This window comes from Falco rusticolus, chromosome 6, assembly GCF_015220075.1.
Source record: "Falco rusticolus isolate bFalRus1 chromosome 6, bFalRus1.pri, whole genome shotgun sequence".
Taxonomy (NCBI): domain Eukaryota; kingdom Metazoa; phylum Chordata; class Aves; order Falconiformes; family Falconidae; genus Falco; species Falco rusticolus.
This window is the reverse complement of record NC_051192.1, coordinates 64,579,029-64,600,185: the sequence shown is the minus strand read 5'-3', so window position 1 is coordinate 64,600,185 and position 21,157 is coordinate 64,579,029.

The window sequence follows — 21,157 nt, the reverse complement described above, 5'->3', positions numbered from 1 at the left end:
AAAGCAAGAACATGCAATGATTGCCTTAACACCCCTTTGTAACCTAGTAAGCTAAAACTACAGTAAACTTTGATTTCTTAAGATACTTCAATAACTAAACATTTTCCTTCCAAGCACATGTTCTTTGAGGAAATAGATCAGGTTAAAAGAGTTTATGTTAAAAAAAGACATCTAAAGCAAAGGTTAAAAATTACACCATGAAAAATGAGATCTTTCTGGAGACCAGGTAACTAAATATCAGAAGAACATGTTATCTTCATGGAGAAAATCTGAGTTTTAAGTGAAACCAGAGGGAATGGGTCACTCCGCGTGACCCTGCAGGCATGCTAAACAAGCCTAACTCCATTTCAGAATCGTCATTGACTGCTGCAGCGAGGTGCTTGAAATGGGGCTGTGTAGCTCGACAGTATTGTTTTCCGTCTCCATTTTTCACAGGGAGCCCAGATGAAACCTCAACACACAGAAAAATAAGTATTTCCACTTTAGATTGTTTTTTTTTTCTTCCTCTTCTTCTGGACTCGACTATTTGAAGGTTTGGTGTTTTGATAAATCAGTGCAGTCACTGTACCTTAGTATCTGCTCATGCTGACTAGTTCAATTAGCTCTAAAAGTCTGCATTATATTTTGTAGTTAGTAGATTTGAAATAATACATTTGGTCCTATACATTTTAATAATTGTGTTTCTTTATACCTACGTGTTTGTCACATATATATTTTATTTGGATTTCTTTTTTTTAGTGCTTGATAACATTTATTTCTTCATTTTGAAAGTTTATTTTAGTTGCTTATTTGTTAGTTATTTGCCTGCCCCCACCCCAACCCCCACCTAACCACCCTGCCTTGTTTTATGTCAAATCTGCCTAGAGTCTGAGGAAAGGATCTTTTAAGGACAGTTTTTGTAGCTTGAAATAAGTATTATATGTTAAACTTTTATTTTATTTGTAGCCATCTGTGCGACCGCATTAACACAATAAAAATGTATACAATACCTGAATGCAGTTTTCAAGAGTTCACTATTAGCTTTGCTAAGATTTCCAGGATATTACTTTTCTGTATTTTTTTTCCCAAATTGTTTTATGAATGCAATTAAAGACCAAAGGCACTTTTTAGCACATTGAAATGTTTCAAATTTAGAGGCATCCTGACATCTATCTTTGGTGTATTTGGTTGAAGAAAAGTTATGAAAAGAGAGAGTTAACACAGGGAGCCAGGCCAGCTAGCTGTTATTGTGCACATGGGTGCATATATAAGGTTGGGTAGAAACTCACATGGACAAGCACCTAAGTTCAGTGGAGACAGCGGCAATAATGCTAGTAAGTATATTTGTTTAAATACACCACTAAGGTGTAGGAGAGTCTCTGTTACAGAATTTAAAGAAGTTGTTGCAGCTGCAGTAAGGTCTCAATACAAGAATGGGCTAAGACCAGCAAAAATTTGTCAAAGGGGTTCTCTCACTGTGATAATTTGATTATTTGCTTTGAGTTCTTTATGTTGTTATTCCAAGTCACTGCAAGCCATTTGAAGTACATATCGAACAAATCAACAACAAAAAAAAAAAAGCTAACATATTCTGGTGATACAAAAATTGGGATTTGTCCTGTTTTCTGCTCTGGCCCATGGATCCTAAAATCCTCAGTCCAAAGCAGCCAAATGTCAGCTCCCATAAGAAAGCCAGTTGCCAGATGTTGGAACAATTGATGGCCCAGATGACAGAGGTCGCCATTTGTTTCGGGCAGCTGTCCTTCAGTGAGCCAGTGCCCCGGAGGACTGCGGGCAGATGCCAGATGGCTCCGGGTGGGTGCTCTGCCTGCCCCAGGGCCACGGGCTCCTGGCAGGGGCTGGGGGGATGAAGCACATTCCCAGAAAGATATCAGACAGGGAAGGGGGGATTTAAATCAGAACCTTTGAAGTCAGTATAACTTCATATGAGTTAATTTGAAGCTGAGTATAATAAATACTGCTGTGAGGGGATGGCAGCAGCAAAGTTAGGCTCCTGAAGAACCTCTAAATACCTAAATCATTAAGCTTTCCTGTGACCTGTATATACTGGGTCAAATTCATACGGAGACTACAAAGCCCACAGGCTAAATTATGTATTTGAGGACACAGCTAATCAGTCTCGCCTAATAAAACTACAAGAAAATGTATGCTCCAAGCTGACATCACCGCAGACAAACTGCATGTAAAAGTGCACTGTAAAACAATGACTGTAGTGCTTTCCAGCCTCAAACTGGGATGACTGGAGGAGGATCTGATAGAGGAGCTGTAAAATCATTAGTAGAGAGGAGAAGGTGAATAGGGTACAATTGGTCACTGTCTTTTTGATACAAGAGCCAAGGGTCATCAAAGGAAGCCAGCAGGACCCAGATTCATAATAAACAAAAGGAAAAGCTCCCTTGCCCAGTGTGGAGGTAACCCGTGGGACTGCTTGCTGCAGGATGGAGCTGTATGAGGTTTATGAGCATTTAAAAATGGCTAAGTCCATGGCAGGCAAATCTGTCAAGGGTGCTTGAACACAAAGAATCGCATGCTTCCTTTGCACTTAGGTTCTTCTCCAAGTTATTTATTATAGACTTTGCCAGGTGCAAGCTGGTAGACATCTGGCTGGGCCAATACAAGCCATCCTCAAGTTCTCACCTTGAGCACCGCATAACCACGGAGATCTTGAGAGGGAACACTTTGTTTAAACAGGGTCTCTGTGTGGTAGTTTATCCACATCAGTTCAGCCTAAGGAAAATGTCATAAGGCCTCATAGCTGACTTATAAATGCTCCTTGGAGGTGCAGTGATTTTAAGACTTGCTTTTCAGTTTTGCACACACCCTCACCCCTGCCCCCGACTCCCAGCAGAAAAAACAGGCTGTCATGTAATAAACGTAAGCTTATAAACAGCAGATTTGCTTTAGTTCATTATCTTTTGTGACTGCATAGAACTAATACATTGGCCATTAGAAGCCTCAGATTGAAAACCAGCAGTTACTGTCCTTGGGAGGTGGACTGCAGTCCTGGTCCCCAGTCCTGGATTCCTTTATTTTCCTGAGTAAAGCTATGCAGTTTAGCAGTCATGTGCCATAATCTCATGCTTGCTGCATGGCAGTTTCCAAGGAAACTCACAGGCTGCACATGCTAGAAGTGATCGTGAGGGGATGTCAGCTACAATTGCCTTGGTGGAGGCTTTGCTTGGAGTGGAAGCTTACCTACGGTAGAGGCTGGGTTTCCATTCCCAGATTAGGAACTGAGTGTTAGAATGTGTTTATAACAAAACACATATCTTGTTTTCTAGAGAGAGACCAGAAAATAAGACTTAATTTCCTTAACATATTTTTTTCCTAAAACCATATTCCACCTACCCATTTCTGTAGCCTAATATTTGTGATCTGTGAAAGCTTGATGTGTCTCATTGACACTTTTTTGTGAAGATTACTTTATTGAAAATGGCACTAACCACGTAGGAAAAAACACATGAAGATACAATCTGAATAAAACAACCTATTTCCCTGGGAAAAAAGAAAAAAGGTAACCTGAAAAAGGGTAGTCTGCTAGAAAGGAAAAAAAATCAGTTTAAAAGACAAGACAAAGGTCCAATCTCCTAATGAGAGAGCAGTAGCATCTGATATCTGTATATTACATGTATCCAGTATTATCTGAGTATGTTGAAGGTTATCAGGCTGCAGCTTTTCAGCCTCTGGGATTAAGCCTGCCTATACTGCACAGCTCCCATACACCCAAAGAGTGTGCATTAGGTTTACAGGGATATTTGGGAAAGTGTCTGTCCGTGTAGATACTATTCACCTACTCATTTGGCTTGAGGTTGCCCAAAGCATGTATTTTGGGAGAAGGGAGAAGACTATAGATTGTTTTTTCTTCTTCTTTTTTTTTTCTTTGCTTTTATTTTTGAAATCAAAGGCAAACACTAATTTCAGGGCCCCCAAATCAGAGATCTAACACTGTGAAATAGAAAGGCTGTGACAAAGAAAACAGAGTAGATGTATCTTCTGGCTTCCAAATGCTGGAGGAATGCTTGAAGGGAACCAGCGTATCATTTTATAAAGATTTTTATTGTCTTTCAAGAGCTGAATCTCAGACTGTAAAACACCAGAGTTTAAATCCAAACATTTCTTTCTGCCATGTGATTTGGGACACTGAACAGAAAAGCCTAGTGATGGTGAGACAGCCAGACACAAAATGGAGAAGGTCAAAGCCTGTGTTGTCTTATTCTAAACCAGAAAAGTAACAAAAAGTAAATAACCCCAGCCAGCTCCCCCACTCTGCATTAAAATACACAGAAGAGAAAATAAAGGTTGGAAGAACAGAAAGCTACTAGATGTTGCCAGTTATTTTAAACTGTTTTAAATTAGATAGGAAATCAGTGCCATATTATCACACAAAATATACAGTAGAGGAGGAAACACAGAAACACTTCCCTAAATTTACCAAAATGCATTTGTTTCATAACAAAAATATGTATAAGGAGGAATGCGCATCCAATCTGGAAGAATGTTAGCATTTAACACTCTTTTCATCTTTGTGAAAATACTCCCCTTATGGGACCTTGCCAAGAAAGAGAGATTTTGACAGGCTGACTTCTTCCAGGGAGATACTTCATGTCTAAACCCAGCTCCAGCTATGTGTCCTTTTCTTCTGAATAGCCGCTAGTGTGTGATTTTCGGTTGCTTTTGGCTTTTTTTTTTTTTTTTGGTATGTGAAGGTCATCATTTGATTTTGGACAGGAACACTGTCATATGTTATCTGGCATATTTAAATTCATCAAGTATTTGGTAGCTACACATGTATAGAGTCTGCTCATTTTTAATCAATAAATAAAGACAGAAAACAACCTTCATCTGCAAACTTCTGCAATTGCAAAATGTAACGTAGAACAAAAAAAAAAAAAGGGGGGGGGGCGGGAAATCTCCTTCATGCTGTTTCCTCCCATTTACAACACCATGAGATCAAAAAAATAAATCAACAAACAGGAAGTTGCTTCGAAATTATAGCTCCTTCTATGAAGCTGACATTCTTGGTTGCCTGCTCTCTTTGAAGAAGAATAATTGAACAGGCTCTAGTTACAGGGGCCAACTCTTTTGAAAGCAGAGCTCTCTAGGTGAAGGTTATTCTTTACTCAGGGGTTAATCAGGGACCTGGATTTCTGTCTCTATAATACTGCTAGAAGGGGAAGGATTGAAAACAAATTCCTCTTCAGAATTGCCCAAGATTTCAGTCTCCAATGTTGATTGGCACTGATAACAGCTTCTCTCTGTTTTTTTCTCTCTCTAATGAAAGCTCACCAATTATCTTTTCTTTTTAACTATTTGCTAACAGCTTCTACCTCTAGATACTCTAATAACCTATAAAATGCCAAATACTTTGAACTCTAATTCAGCAAGTCACCCTAACATGTGTGATCTTAAAACCTGTGAGTTGGTTGCGCTTGTGGTGTGCTGGTGCTGTATAGTGTTACAGAGAGAGACAATGGGGAAATCTGTACCCTTAGAGAGCTTCTCGGATTGCAGCCTGAGCCCAGATTTCTGCTCCCTGGTTTATGGAATGGTCTGGAAGTCAGCTTCTGCTTCAGGCCCTCTGTGTGACGGTAACACTCATCCTACACAAAGGCAAAGAAACAAGAAAAAACAACCAGGATGGATGAGACATAGGCAATAATCTGGTGGTAGAAAGCGGACCAAAATGGAGTTGAACATAGTGTGGGAAATTGTGCGTGAAGGGAATCTGGGTTTTGGTCTCATGTCGAGGAGGGGGTGAAGTAAGGAAGGACGTACTGACACTGGCAATTTGAAATGAGCTGAGGACACAGAGGAAATTAGTTCTTAACTGGGTCTTCTTAGTGTCTTTTAAGGTGTCTGCATCTTCAGTAAGACAAAATATATCCTTTTATTATTTTTTTATTGTTATTTTTAAAAGCACTGCCTATGGAAAAAATTCCATAGGTGAGGCAATGTCCAAGGAGAGGTATTTCCCTGTTGAACCCCTGCTCCCCACAGCACTCTGCTCTCACCTTCCCAGCTTTAGGACCCAAGTGGAAGCATTCAGGCAACCATCCTCCAGGTAGTCAGGCAAAGCAGGCTGTTCCTGCTGTCATATTTTTTCCTAACTCTATTGGTAAAAAAGAAGAGGAAACAAAAAAGATAAAAAGAAAAAGAAAAAACTAAAAAGGTGAGTTAAGAGAAGTCTTTGGTTCACCCTTGACAAATGATCTTTCCTTTCTTGCTGTGTATCTGCCCAGCTGAAGGTTGCTAGCTGAGTTTCTAACCAGCAGATAATTTGGCTTCATCTGAGGTGGTGCAGTTACATCTGTCCAGTAGTTGCATTTATCCAGATTATTTCATCTCATAAAACATACTGGAAACTGAGTATTTTAATTCAATGTTTCTATATTTTATTATTATTATTATTTCCAAGACAGTGGCTGCCTGGCTGGTTTTAGCCACTTTTCTTCCTTTCTGCATCGCCAGACTTCTCTGCTTCTGGCTTGGAGACTTTCCCAAGGGTCTATAATGTTCCAAAGAGAGCAAGGAAAAGAAAACACAAGAGCCCCAGTCAAGTGCAGGGATGCTACTGAAGAGCCCTCTTCCGTGAGGGAGTACTGCCATACTTGGCTCTTCAGTCCTGGTTTTATTCCGTGAAGTAGTTTCTTTGAGACACAGAGAAACTGAGGCAGGGGTATGGGTCCCATAGGTTACCGAGTGCTTCACAAAACTGGAATGACATTCCTGGCTTCCACTGATCCTTGTCAAGCTGTTCGGCAGCACCGCAGGAGGAGCTCAGCACCCGAAGGAACAAGCCGGGAAGGAACGAGGTTCCCCTTTCCCAGCTGTCAGCGTGGCTCCCGAGCTGTTCCCACAGATTACCTGTGGTTTGCCTCCTTCCAGTCTTTCCCACCATGTGTCAGTCCCGGGTTTTGACATCTCATTTAAAATTAGACCCTGATTTTGAAACCCGATCCGGGCGAGCGCCGCTCGGCAGCGCCGGCAGCTCGAGTGAAAGTCCGCTGCGAGGGCAGGCGTGCGGGACGGCAGCCAGGAAGCTCGCAGATTTGTCCTGCATCCAGCTTTCCAGGATCGCACCCTCTGCGGAGCGCCCCGCGGCCGGCAGCGGAGCGGGAGCCCCTCGAGCGATGCTCCGGGCCCGCGCGCCCCCTACCGCCCCCGCGCGCCCCGCTCCCGCGCCCCCCGCAGCGGCCCCGCAGCCGGGCCGGCTGGCAGAAAGGGCGAGCTTCGGGCTTTCCTCCCTTATCGTCCCCCCAGACCAGAAGGGTAGCAGCACCCCCGGCTTTCACAGCTTGTCCTAAAAGCAAGGCGCTGTTGGCTGTTGGGAGTTACAAGGGGAGGTGCCCCCCCCACACTTTCCCACTGTTCCCAAAACCACATTTGGTTTTGTCCCTAAAGGAAAAGCTGAGTTATCTGTAAAGCCATTAAGAGCTTACAGGAAGAGAAGGTCCTTTAAGAAAGTCTGTTCTGCCTTTTGTCCCACAGGTATTCCCCATGTAGGAAATTGCTTATGTAGGTCATAGGAGTGTAACTGAGCAACAGGCCAGTAAAAAAATCACTCAACAATTTCTTTTTGTGCTTATAAATGTTTAGAAGCCTCTGTTCACCCCCCAAATTCTAGCAGTAGCAGAACGAGTGTTGGGGTGGGGACTGTCACAAGCAGTGCGATGTCCTGCATGCCAGAATGAAAGACAGATACACCAGAGAGGATCCAGCCCACTGCAATCCCATCTATACTGGGATGTTAGTGCCTAAAATTAGTTCATGTTCAGAACAGGGTTACAAATTGCTTAGCTCTGCAGACGCAAAATTCATAAGATTCTTCCTCATGACTGAGACTGCCATATCCTTACTTGGTCACACAAGTTCAGGGTGCTTATGTCTTACATAAAACTGCGATACATGAAATTCAGCTAAATACATATTAAATATCTGACTCAGATCAGGAATGAAAAAAAATAAAAACAAAAAAACCCCACAACACAAACCCAGCACTACTTTTAGGTTTATGACTAAAGTTCAAAATTAAGGCCTGTAAAGGTATTTGTTTGAAGGCACAGAATGTGTCTGACTCCCATCATGGTCAATAAAAGCAAAAGAGCGACCACCTTTCTAGCATAGAAGGCTTAGGGTAAATTTTACTTGCCTAAACATAGATAGTAGTTCCATCTGGGGTGCTCTCATGTTGTTTGTTCATTCAGCATGCATCAGTCTTAGCTGCTGTTCTCGTGTGGATATGTTGAATAAGTCTCAAAATCGACCGTCTTATATAAGAGACATCCCACGACCAGACGGCTGGACTGAGTTCCCAGAGGCTGAACCTCTACAGAGGCTCCAGCAACTACAACAAAGGCTCGGGCAGTCAATACAACCACAGGTAGGGAGTGTCCCTATAGACTTCTATACCTAGGTGTCTTAATTTTGAATTGCATTCTCTTATCTTTCCAAAGAAGTTCAGGACAGTAACTAACTTCAACAGTCATGACACTTATCTTTCATGTGGAGGTCTTAGGACTCATACAGCCAAGAGAAATCCTGCTTTTGAGTCGGTGTCTCTAGATAGGACCTGATATTGCAATGCAGATGGTGCAGGGAAGGTTCCTCACCACAGTAGCAGTAATGACCTTGGTCCTGGGTTGAAAGAATGAATCTTAAAGTCTTTAACATGTCTTTTGTGCTCCAAACTGCCTAAAATTCAATTGCTTGGGATCTTCCTAAACAGGACACTGAAGAAAATCAATCCAAATGAACTAAAGGTGTAAATTTAAAGTGTTAAAACTCACTTTTAGTGTAAGTGTAAAGACAATTTATTACTGAATAAGGGGATCCTCAAAGGAGCTTAATGAGGTTTTGCTAATCCACTTAAAGAAGTGAATCTTTCTTGAGTTTTCCCTGTGGACACACCCCTAATCTTTTGTCATAAATTCACTATTACTTTTCTTGTTTGCGTAAATTTTATAAAGCTCATGGGTTTGATGCACCAAGTGATGACCACCTATCTGCTCCTCCGCTACACTAGAGCTGGATAAGAACATTGCTGACATTTGTTTGACAGTTTGCAAACTTCTGTCACAATTTGATCTGTATATCTTTTCAATATAGAAATAGTTTGGATAACAACAACAACGATAATAATAATAATAATACAGTGCTATATGTTTTATTTGCATGCTTCCCCTCCACCCTGTGAATTGTCAGTCCTCTCTGTATCTCCAGCAGTTCCTGCAGACTGGATATTATTTCTTCCCACTTGTGATCGTGAAGCAGGAGCTGAATCTGAGGCCAGAGCCGTAAGGAACCCGGGTTCAGCCTTTTTAAATGCAGGAGCTGTTCACTTTCCCACCGGAACTCAGCATTTAGGGCACATATCAAGAAAACATAGGACAAGGAATCATTTGTTCCTTGCTCACGAGAGGTTTTGAACCCAATTTTTCTACTCGCTTAGAGCACCCAGCTCAGCAGATTTTTCTCGGATCCCTCCAAGAATTAGCATGTATTCGGCACTAAATGTAGCTGCGTTGAATTCACACCAGCAAAGCAAACGCGCTCTGTTCGGTGAGGCAGCCCGGAGGGAAGCCGGGGATTAACGGGAGATACGAATTCCTCGTGAAAAAAAAAAAAAAAAAAAAAAAAAAAAAAAATTGTTGGTTTTTTTTTTGTTTGTTTTTGGGCACCGGCGCGGCCTCTGTCCCGCTGCCGCGGCCGCCCCCGGCCGCCGTGCCGCCGCCGGGCCAGGAGAGGGAGCCGGCGGTCCCCGCAGCCCCGGCCCGGCCGTGCCCGGCTCCGGCCCCGCTCTGCGCCGCCCGGCCCGGGGGCGGGGGGTCCCGGCGGGGTCCCCGAGGTGCCGGCGGCGGGGAAGAAGGGCTCGGGGAGGGGTGGAGGGAGCCTGCGGTTCGTCAGGCGGGCGCACAGCCAGTGTCGCCGGCGGGGAGTGGGCGGCTGAGGCGGCGCGGTGGCGCCCGGAGACGGGGACTGCCGGGTCGGGACGGCACCCACCGGACCGGCAGCACAGGCGTCTTTGCCCGCAGGCTGGGCGCGCTGGTGTGCGGGCTTTAGCCTGGGAGTGATGAGGGAGGTGCAGCGGCGGAGAGAGAAGCCCCATGTGGAGGTGCAGATTCTTTGGAGCCCCATGGTTAGGTGCAGAGGCTGTGCTGCCCCATGGTTAGGTGCACAGGCTGTGCAGCCCCATGGTTAGGTGCACAGGCTGTGCAGCCCCATGTGTAGGTGCAGAGGCTGTGCAGCCCCATGGTTAGGTGCAGAGGCTGTGCAGCCCCATGGTTAGGTGCAGAGGCTGTGCAGCCCCATGTGTAGGTGCAGAGGCTGTGCAGCCCCATGGTTAGGTACACAGGCTGTGCAGCCCCATGGTTAGGTGCACAGGCTGTGCAGCCCCATGGTTAGGTGCAGAGGCTGTGCTGCCCCATGGTTAGGTGCACAGGCTGTGCAGCCCCATGGTTAGGTGCAGAGGCTGTGCAGCCCCATGGTTAGGTGCACAGGCTGTGCAGCCCCATGGTTAGGTGCACAGGCTGTGCAGCCCCATGTGTAGGTGCAGAGGCTGTGCAGCCCCATGGTTAGGTGCACAGGCTGTGCAGCCCCATGGTTAGGTGCACAGCCTGTGCAGCCCCATGGTTAGGTACACAGGCTGTGCAGCCCCATGGTTAGGTGCAGAGGCTGTGCAGCCCCATGGTTAGGTGCACAGGCTGTGCTGCCCCATGGTTAGGTGCACAGGCTGTGCAGCCCCATGGTTAGGTGCACAGGCTGTGCAGCCCCATGTGTAGGTGCAGAGGCTGTGCAGCCCCATGGTTAGGTGCAGAGGCTGTGCAGCCCCATGGTTAGGTGCAGAGGCTGTGCAGCCCCATGGTTAGGTGCACAGGCTGTGGACTGGCTCTATAAGCAAAGGGCGCAGGGTGACATGGGCAGGACATATCTTGGAGACATGGGATAAGGGTGGAAAGGGCCCCGCCTGCAGCATGTGCGCATAGGTGCCGGGTGGTGGCACACAGGGGAGGCTCTCATACGCTTTGTGGGGAGTCAGCGTAAGTGGGGGCCCCCCTGAAGTGCCTGCGCACCAGCACCTGTGGCATGGGGAGCAAGCAGGGCTGTGGTCTCGCTGCAGTCATGAGTGGTCCAGAGGAGGGGCACAGGCTCTTAGGGAGCACAGGCTGAGGTGGTGAGGAGGAAGAGTTGCCCCTTACGTGAGCAGCAGGGGTGCGTGAAGCTCTGCTGGGGACAGGTGATGACTCAGCTGAGAACCTTCTTCAAACAACTGGAAGAAGCCTCAAGTTTACAGGCCCTAGTCCTTATGGGGGATGTTAACCACCCTGTCGTCTGCTGAAGGGACAATACAGTAGGGCACAAGCAACCCAGGAAGTTTCTGGAGTGCTTTGATGATGACTTCCTGACATGGCTGTTGGAGGAGCTGATGAAGGAAGATGCTCTGCTGGACTTCCTCCTTATGAACAAGGAAGAACTGTTCAGGGATGTGAAGGTAAGTTGCAGCCTTGGCAGCAGTGACCATGAGATCATTGAGTTCAAGATCCTACAAGGAGGGAGCAGGTGAAAGGCAGGATTGCATACGTGGCTTTCAGGAGAGCAGACTTTGATCTGTTTGGAAGAATCAAGAATCACAGAATGGTTGAGGTTGGAAGAAACCTCTGGAGGTCATCTGATCCAACCCTCCTGCTCAGGCAGGGCCACCTAAAGCCAGTTGTCCTGGACCGTGTCTAGACAGCTTTTGAGTATCTCCAAAGATGGATACTCCACAAAGTCCCTGGGCAACCTATGACCATGCTTGGTGACCAGTGTGTCCACATCTCACACAGGGACACAACAGGACAAGGGACAACAGGCACAAACTGCAACACAGGGAGTTCCATCTGAATATAAGGAAGAACTTCTTTCCTTTGAGGATGGCCGAGCACTGGCACAGGCTGCCCAGAGAGGCTGTGGGATCTCCTTCTGTGGAGACATTCAGAACCCACCTGGGCATGATCCTGTGCAACCTGCTGTGGGCGAACCTGCTTTAGCAGGGGGTTGGACTAGATGATCTCCAGAGGTGCCTTCTGACCCTGATCATTCTGTGATTCTGTGATTTTGTGAATCTCAGGTCTCTGAGACATGTGGAAAAGTGTGGCACAAGGAATTCTTACCCTTAGTGAAAGAGGATCATGTTAAGGAACATTTAAACTAACTGCACATATACAAGTCTGTGCACCCTCATGGGATACACAGTGCAGAGGGAGCTGGTGCTGGCTCCTGTCACTGCAAGGTCACTCTCCATTTCATTTGAAAGGTCATAGAAATTTGGGGAGGTTCCTGAGAACTGGAAGAAAGCAGATGTCACCTTAACCTTCAAGAAAGGCAAGAAGAGAAATCTAGGAAACCAAAGGCCTCATCTCAGTTCCTGGGAAACTCATGGAACAACTAATCCTGGGAACCATTTCTAGAAGCATGACAGACAGAAGGTGACTGGGAGTATGTGGCATATGTTTATAATGGGAGAATCATGTCTGACCAACATGACAGCCTTCTACGATGAAATGTCTAGCTTGGAGGACAAGGAGAGAGCAGTGGAGGTTGTTTATCTTGCTTTTTTACAGTTCTGACTGTGCTGACATTCAGAGGAACCTCAACAGGTTGGAGAAATGAACTGATAGGAACTTCATGAAGTTCAGCAAAGGGAAATGCAAAGTCCTTTTCAGAAATAACTGCAAGACCAGTACATGCTGGGTGCAACCAGCTGGAAAACAGCTTAGAGATGGCCCTGGGGGTCCTGGTGCACAGACAGTTGACCATGAGCCAGCAGTGCACCCGCACAGCAAAGGCAAATAATGTCCTGGGTAGTATTACTAAAAACATTAGAAGGTGGTTGAGTGCTGACTTCTGCTCATCACTGGTGAGACACATCTGGGTGCTGTGTCCAGTGCTAGGCTCCCCAGTACAAGGCATACATGGACATACTGGAGTATGCGGAGCACAAAGATGATTAAATGCTTAGCTCATCTAAATATCTGAGGAGATACTGAGAGAGCTGTGACTTAATTCTGAAGAAGAGATGGCTGAGAGTGTCTTATCAATCTGTGTATGATGGGGGCAGTAAAGAAGATGGAGTCGGACTCTTCTCTGTGGTGCCCAGTGGCAGGACAAGAAGTATTGGGCACAAATTGAAATACAGTCAATTCTGTCTAAACATACTGACTTTTTTCTCATTATTTTATTTTTTTACTTTAAGGGTGGTCAAATACTAGAACAGGTTGCCCAGAAAGGCTGTGGAGTCCCATCCTTGGAGATACACAGAACATACCTGGACATGGCCTTTAGCAATCTGCTGTATTTGACTCTCCCCCGGGGAGGGACTAGGTGATCTCCAGAGCTGCCTTCCAACTTCTGTAATACCTTGATTCTGTGACACTCAGCAGTTTTCATGCCCCAAGTAAATTACCACAATGAATAAACAAGAAAGGGAGAAATAAAACAGCCAGTATGAGTGCAACTCTGCATGAGTAAAATCAATATTCATCAAATAGAAAAAGCAAAAAATCAATAAGGTAAAAATTAAAGAGTAGAAGAAAAAGAAATCTTTTTTTTCAATAAACAGGCACAACTGGTCTCCACTGCCACAGATCATGGAGCCTTTCTCATTCTGTGCATGCTTTCAGCTAACGAATCCACATACACAGTTGACAGAGTTAAGGCTGCAGGGACAATTATTTCATAGTTGTTAGGTGAGTTGCTTTCAAAATCTGATATTGTTTCCATATAGTGACTTTCTCTTAATGCTTATAATATGCACCTGACACATATATGAAAATGTATATCTATACATATACACACATATATATACACATACATTCCCTCCTGTGAAGTGTAAACATGTCCTTAGGGCTGAACAATGGAAATTAATAAATTGCCATTGCTCTCTCTGGGAGAAAAAACATCTAGAAAATCAGCAGGAAATAGCTAAAAGACAGATATTTTCGTGCTGGTATGTAGCTGATAGAGGGTCTCATTACAACTTTTTATTAAGACGAATAATGCCTATGAAGTTTAGGACTTGTCTTTTTTCACAAGGTGAATTCCAATTTTCTCTTGCATGTTTGTAAGGAGGTTAGACACAGAGAAGTTTCACACAGAAAAGGGGGTGTCCAGTTCTGGTCTCCCCCATTCAAGAGAGACTGGGAACTGCTGGAGAGGGCCCAGCGGAGGGCTACCAAGATGATAAGGAGACTGGAGCATCTCCCTTATGAGGGAAGGCTGAGAGAGCTGGGCCTGTTTAGCCTGGAGAAGGCAAGACGGAGAGGGGATCTTATCAATGCCTACAAATATGTTGAGGTTGAGTGCCAAGAGGATGGGGCTGGGCTCTTCTCAGTGGTGCCCAGCAACAGGACAAGGGGCAAAGGGCACAAACTACAGCATAAGGAGTTCCATCTGAATATAAGGAAGGCTGCCCAGAGAGGTTGTGAAGTCTTCTTCTCTGGAGGCATTCAGAACTGCCTGGATGTGAGTCTGTGTATCCTTGCTTTAGCAGGGGGTTGGACTAGATGATCTCCAGAGGTTCCTTCCAACTCTGATCTTTCTGTCATTCATTGTTTGTCAGACAGTGTGGAGCTCCCTTTGTTCATGGCTCTGGTGCCCTTCCACTGGCCTCCAAGACCATGACAGGGTACAGAGATGGTGGGTGGTATGGAGCTCCCCTATCCACAGCTGTGAGGACCCTCCAGCCACCTGTAGGACCCTGATGTGGTACAGAATGGAGCTATGTGTATTTCCTTAAGCTTATGTTGACGTCTTTGTACAAGTTGCAATACTCTCCAGCTGAGTGGTGGCAAGGGGAGAGGACCAGAGTGTGCCATGATCTGGTCGTGTATTTGTCCAGGGTGGCAGCTGCCAAAGACAGAAGAATCAACAAATGGAGCAGCTACTCTCTGTTGCCATGGGAAGCCCCTTCTTCCCTGCTCAGGGTTCTCCCAGCCTTATGCCAGGACTATCCATCCGATATCTCCCTGGCAGCCAGAAGACACCCATCCTGGATCAGTCATGTCACTAACCCCAGTGTAACGGGGCCACTACCAGCGTTCTGCCTACTGTGACATGGCCACTATATTGCTAGGGCTCATTCCAGGAGCTCATGTGGGACCCAGCCATTGGCCACCTAGACAAAAAGAGTGTGGAGCTATCTCTGCCTATGGCTGTGGGGAGCTTCCAGCTCCTTGTAAGACTATGATGGGGTGCTATCTTATTCATCCTGTAGCATGCTGACAACTCTCTGGCTGAGTGGCAGAGGAAGGAGAATACAGGAGCGTGTGGTTGTCTGGTCACATCCTTGTCTGGGCATCCATCTGCAATACAAAGGAGAAGCAATGGAGAAGCAGCCATCCTCCATTGCTATGGTCAGCCCCTGTGACCCTCCTCTCCTCTCCTCTCAATCCTTGTTCACCTGCCTGCTCCACTGCTGGTGCAGGCTTTTTGGTACCCATCCTAGGCAACACCAACATTCTGCCTATTGTGACATGGCCATGACATCCCAAGGCCTGGTGCCAGGAGCTGGTGACACCCACCGTGACATGGCCATGGCAGCACCAGAGCTGCTGCCTAGAGTAGTGCAACATCACTGTGACATGGCTATTAACTTCCACCATTACAAGCAAGAAGAAACAAATAAAAATAATAACAAAACCAAAGCAAACCCAACAACTGGTAATGCTGGGGAGGTAAATTAAATAGCTGTAGCAGCAATTTTTAAATTGCTGAACAGCAGCTTACCAAAGGTTAAAGAGAATTAAAAGCCACAGGTCTTACCATTACCCAAGTTTAAAGTTTTTTGTAGTAATTCATGCTGAGATGTGTGAGTATGAAGATTAATTCCGGAAGAAAAATGCTTGGTGAATTGACTAGAAGTAATATTTCACACCATTGGAATCAAAGATGCCCAATACCAAACCCTGAACCTGTGAGTCACTGGCATATTTCAGGATGTTTCACTGTGAACTGGAAGGCTTGTTTCTTTCTTTCCCCAAAATGGACTGAGGATTTTGCCAGGGACTGTCCTGTGCTACACAGTTCAGTTGGGCACTAGCACGAAATCCATAAACTAGCTTCTATCTGCTTGGTTCACCACAGACCATTACATCCTCTTTAATTGACAGGACTAGAGGCAATGGGCGCAAACTGAAATGCAGGAGGCCTCTGTCTGAACACCAGCAAACACTTTGTTAGGGTGAGGGTGACCCAGCACTGGCACAGGTTGCCCAGGGAAGCTGTGGAGTCTCTATCCCTGGAGATACACAAAAGTCATCTGGATGGAGTTCAGGGCAACTGGCTTTAGGTGGCCCTGCTTGAGCATGGGGGCTGGACCAGAGGACCTTCAGAGGTTCCTTCCAACCTCAACCATGCTATGATTCTGTGATATATATGTATATTGTAGATTAAAGCAGCCAGAAACTTTCTATTTGCATCTCTATATAACTTCCTCACTTTTAACAGTTTACACTAAAAATTTCCATGCTTTGCCTTAAGATGCGAAATGTTTTTTTAAAGTATTTCAGTTATCTGTGAACCCAATATTATGCAAACATGTTACTGGAGTGCAGTGGCTTTTTATGAGAGGGGGGAAATGGAGAGAGCAGTGTTAGGAAAATTTTAACAGTCTTTTTCATCTTCCTTAACTTCCATGTTGTAGTCTCTTACCAGGCTGTGGCAGCAGCCTGCAGAGGAGTGGTTCACTGGGATAGAGGGAGATAGCGGGTAGGGCAGGGCCTTGATTCCCTAAACAGCAGCAGGGGATCAGGCACCTCAACAGGTAGGAGCTGGAGCATGGTTTTGGATGTTCCGGCCCATCCTGGATTTCAGCTCTGAGGAACCTGCTGCACTCCCAGCACGTGACTCCTGTCAAGGAGAGAGGGTACATCCTCTGCTTTTGCAGAGAGGCTGGCTGTGTCCCTCACTCCAACACCCACCTCAAAGCAGTGCTGAGAAATCCTCAGTGCTGGAAAACACCGCCTTCGCTGTTGACTGAAAGCTGGTCACGGTGCCAAAACTATGCCTTATGCTGTTTCTGTGTGCTTTCTGCCCAAGTGTGCCCAAATCGTAAGCCACTAAAATACTTCCTTGTTCATCATTTTAAAGACATCCTGAAGCTGACAGCTATGTCTCCTGAGATTTCTGTCTCCCCGAGCATGCACCTACTCCTGATGTACACCCGGATTTTGCCTAGATCATCCCTGCCCTGCAGCCACACAGCATTTCTAAGCCTGAATGAGACTTTCCTGAGAGCAGGACCCTTGGGCACATAAGAGGTGTCGCAGAGATAAGGATGGGAAAGGGAAGAAAAGGAAAGTAAGTAAAAGAATAAGGCAAGGAGCAAAATTAGTAACCAGAGCCTGGGGGAAGGATAAATTCAGGGATGCAGGAGCAGCAGTTGCCCAAAGGCAGAAGCAAGGGCAGGAGGAGGCAAGCAACAGAACAGAGGTCGGGCTACAGAAATTCAGGAAGGTAATGCCCAAGGAACAGTGACAGGAAAGTTTATAAGCGGCAGACACTCTTGTCCAGATCCTGCAATGCTGTTGGGGGTCGACCCTGGCTGGATGCCAGGTGCCCACCAAAGCAGCCCTATCACTCCCCTCCTCAGCTTGGCAGGGGAGAGAAAATATATGTAACAAAAGGCTCGTGGGTCAGGATAAGGGCAGGGAGAGAGCACGCGCCCGTTAGCATCACAGGCAAGAGAGACTTGACTTGGGGAGAACAATTCGATTTGTTGCCAATCAAATCAGAGTAGAATAATGAGAAAGTGAAAAATAAATCTCAAAACACCTTCCCCCCACCCCTCCCTTCTTCCTGGGCTTACCTTCATTCGTGGTTTTCTCTGCCTCCTCCCCACCAGCGCTGCAGCGGGACAAAGAAAGGGGCTACGGTCAGTTCATCACACATTGTTTCTGCTGCTCCTCCCTCCTCAGGGAGATGGCTCCTCACAATCTGCCCCGGTTCCAGCATGGGGTCCCTCCCATGCCGTGCAGCCCTTCAGATACAAGCTGCTCCAGTGTAGGTCCCCTATGGGGTCACAAGACCGGCCAGCAAACCTGCTCCAGCCTGGGCTACTCTGTCTCCATGGATCCACAGGTCCTCCCTGCCAGGAGCTGCTCCAGTGTGGGATTCTCATGGGGTCACAGCCTCTTTTGGGCATCCACCTGTTCCACCATGGACCATTATGGGCTGCAGGGGGAAGCCTGCCTCACCATGAACTTCACCATGTGTTGCAGGGCAATCTCTGCTCCAGCAATGGGAGCACCTCCTGCCCCTCCTTCTGCACTTCTGCACTGGGTGTCTGCAGGGCTCCTGCTCTCACATATTCTCACTCCTCTCTCCTGGATGCAGTGGTTTTTTCCCCTTCTAAAATATATTATTTCAGAGGCACTACCAGTGTCGTTGATGGCCTTGGCCAGCGGCGGGTCCCTCTTGGAGCCGGCTGGTGCTGGCTCTGTCAGACACGGGGGAAGCTTCTGGCAGCTTCTCACAGAAGCCACTCCTATACCTCGCTGCTACCAAAACCTTGCTATGCAAACCCAGTACAAATGGAGACAGAATTTCCTCTTACTAGATGACTCCCTATTCCTTTGATGTTCAGGAAAAAGCTGGAAAATGCATTAATTCTGCTCCAGTATTAATCATTGCCACAATACATTCTGTCAAAGATAACAGGGTTATACAACAGTTTCACAGGCTGCAGGTGAAGTTGTCTTATAATTTCAGGTGATCATAGAAACATAGAACCATAGAATGGTTTGGGTTGAAAGTGACTCTAAAGATCACCTAGTTCCAACCCCCCAGCCATGGGCAGGGACACTTTCCAGTTGGCCAGGTTGCTCAAAGCTTCACCCAGGGAAATATTTTGTCTTATTTTAGAGAGCTGTCCTAGGATGTTGGATACTCCAGATAGTTTATACAAATTTCCAAAGTACAAAAGTCAGGAAATGTGCACTTAAAGTTAGGCAATGTGAATATTTCCTCCATCGTATCCATTTTCTTTTTACACATCAGTATGCTTTGTTACAACACTGAAGAAGGCCCATGGTGCTAGTTCTCCTGCATTTCTTATGCTAAAAATAGCTTGGTACCATGTTGCAGTGAAATGAGATGCTGTAGCTAAGTGGTTAAGCAAATATGCAATAGATTTAGCAATGTCAGTCTGCATCTTGCTCTTTATGTGTTCTTGTTAGGAGCTTTTGCTTCCTTTTCCCTAGCTGAACCAGCTAGGAAAAGCTTTCTTTTTCATCGGAGCTGGGGAATCAAAGAGGACTGAATTTTTTGCTAGCCACGTTGTTCTTTTTTGTGCCAGTGGCTACTGAAATTGGAATCTTATGCACCATAACAAAGTAGTAGTCTCAGGTGAACAAACAGCAGCTGCTATGAGTCTGTATATTGATTTTATTACCATGCTGTCTTGAAGAGATGGCCTTATATCTGTAAGCTGCCAGGGACCTCGGGTGATAATGACTTGAACTTTGTGGGATTCTTACTAAAAGCTTGTGGCACCCAGAATGTCTTTTTGCATTTAATTGATAGTTTGTCAAATTTCTCCCATCAAGTATTGCTGATTTGTCTTATTGAATTGGCTACTGATGCAATTGCACAGTTGCAAATATGAAAATAGAATGTCTGGCAGTACCTTCGTTACTGCCTGTGTGTTGAGATCTTTGGTACCTAGTAGCACTCATCATAGATACCAGTGAAAGTCTGTCTATACTGATAAATAAAATAAGGCCAGAGACCACTGCAGAACCCAAAGGATTGGATAAGCTGACTGCATTCATGCTGCATAGTCCTAGAGCCTCAGGATCCTAAGGGCATCTTCTGGACCCTGTTATTTTTATGGGCTTTTAAAAGAAATGTTGTTTTCATTTTTAATTTTTTTTTCACTTGTAGGGTCTGAGATGACATGAAGACTGTTACCTACCAGAGTGATGTTTTCATAGCATGAAGCTGCAGGCACGTGCTACACGGAGTGTCTTGTGGCATGAGGAGTGTTTGAGGGGACAGCGCTGACTGCTGCAAAGTTAAGAGTGTGTAGGGTGGGGGACACCCAAACCGCTGCATTCTTCTCCAAGTGGCCTTTTGGGAATGGCCTTGGCACATGTTATCCCCTGAATCATGCCCAGACATTGTCTTGGAGAACTCTAACTGGGCCAGGCAAAACCCCTGCCAGGGAGTATGCTAACAATTATGCACTGCAGAAGGCTAACGGTCCCGTCCAGTGCTCACATTCATTGCCTGGCACTTGTTTATGTAACAGCACAGATACAACCTGTGTTTTAAAAAAAATTCTCTCAGAAATATTATGGGATTAGGTTATAAAGAATTCTTTCACCTGTAACTTGCCAGTCCCCCAGGGACTGTGTATGAAGTTTTCTATTTTTTGTATTGTTTTTTACAATGCAGTACCGCGTCGGCGTTGCCACTTCAGCTCAAACCAGTGGTGTACTTGCTCTGTGCTAATGGCTATTGTTATGTTGGCCTTTTTTCCCCTGGAACAATTCAAGTGTCCTTGCTGTTCGGAGTCATTGCTTCAGATCTGTCTCCCTCAAGGATGCCTCCTGCAAACTGGACTCATTTGTCCCAGAGACAATCCTAAGTTCAATTATGGAATCTTTAATGTCTATGAAGTTACACTTATTGTTTCTGGGTAAAATGAAACAAAACAACAAAGCAAAGCAAAAATATCCCAGTAGTTCTCTATTCTTATCTAGTCATGGTATAACTTTTTGTAACACAAACAGACGATAACCAGAACTCAGGCTTCTTGTATCTTCTATTCTAAGTAAGGGTCTTCACAAGAGAGGTGGGATAGAAAGGTACTAGGTTTACTATAACCAGCACATACAATTTCCATTTACTAATTCTAATGATGAGATACAAAAATATGAAGGTATTTTGCAAGAAATGCAGAACAGATAATAATTGTTATAACCACAATAGTGCAATATTGCCTTTATCTACTGGTAAAAGATCAGTGCAGATTTAACCAAATACAGTTTGTCACCTTTATACACAAATATATAATGATCCACATAATTAAGTAAAGTATCGGCATACTTCCAGAGTAAGTACACTTAAAAAAGGAGTATGGAAAACACTTACGAGGGGTGGTTTCTTCAAGGTGAAGCAT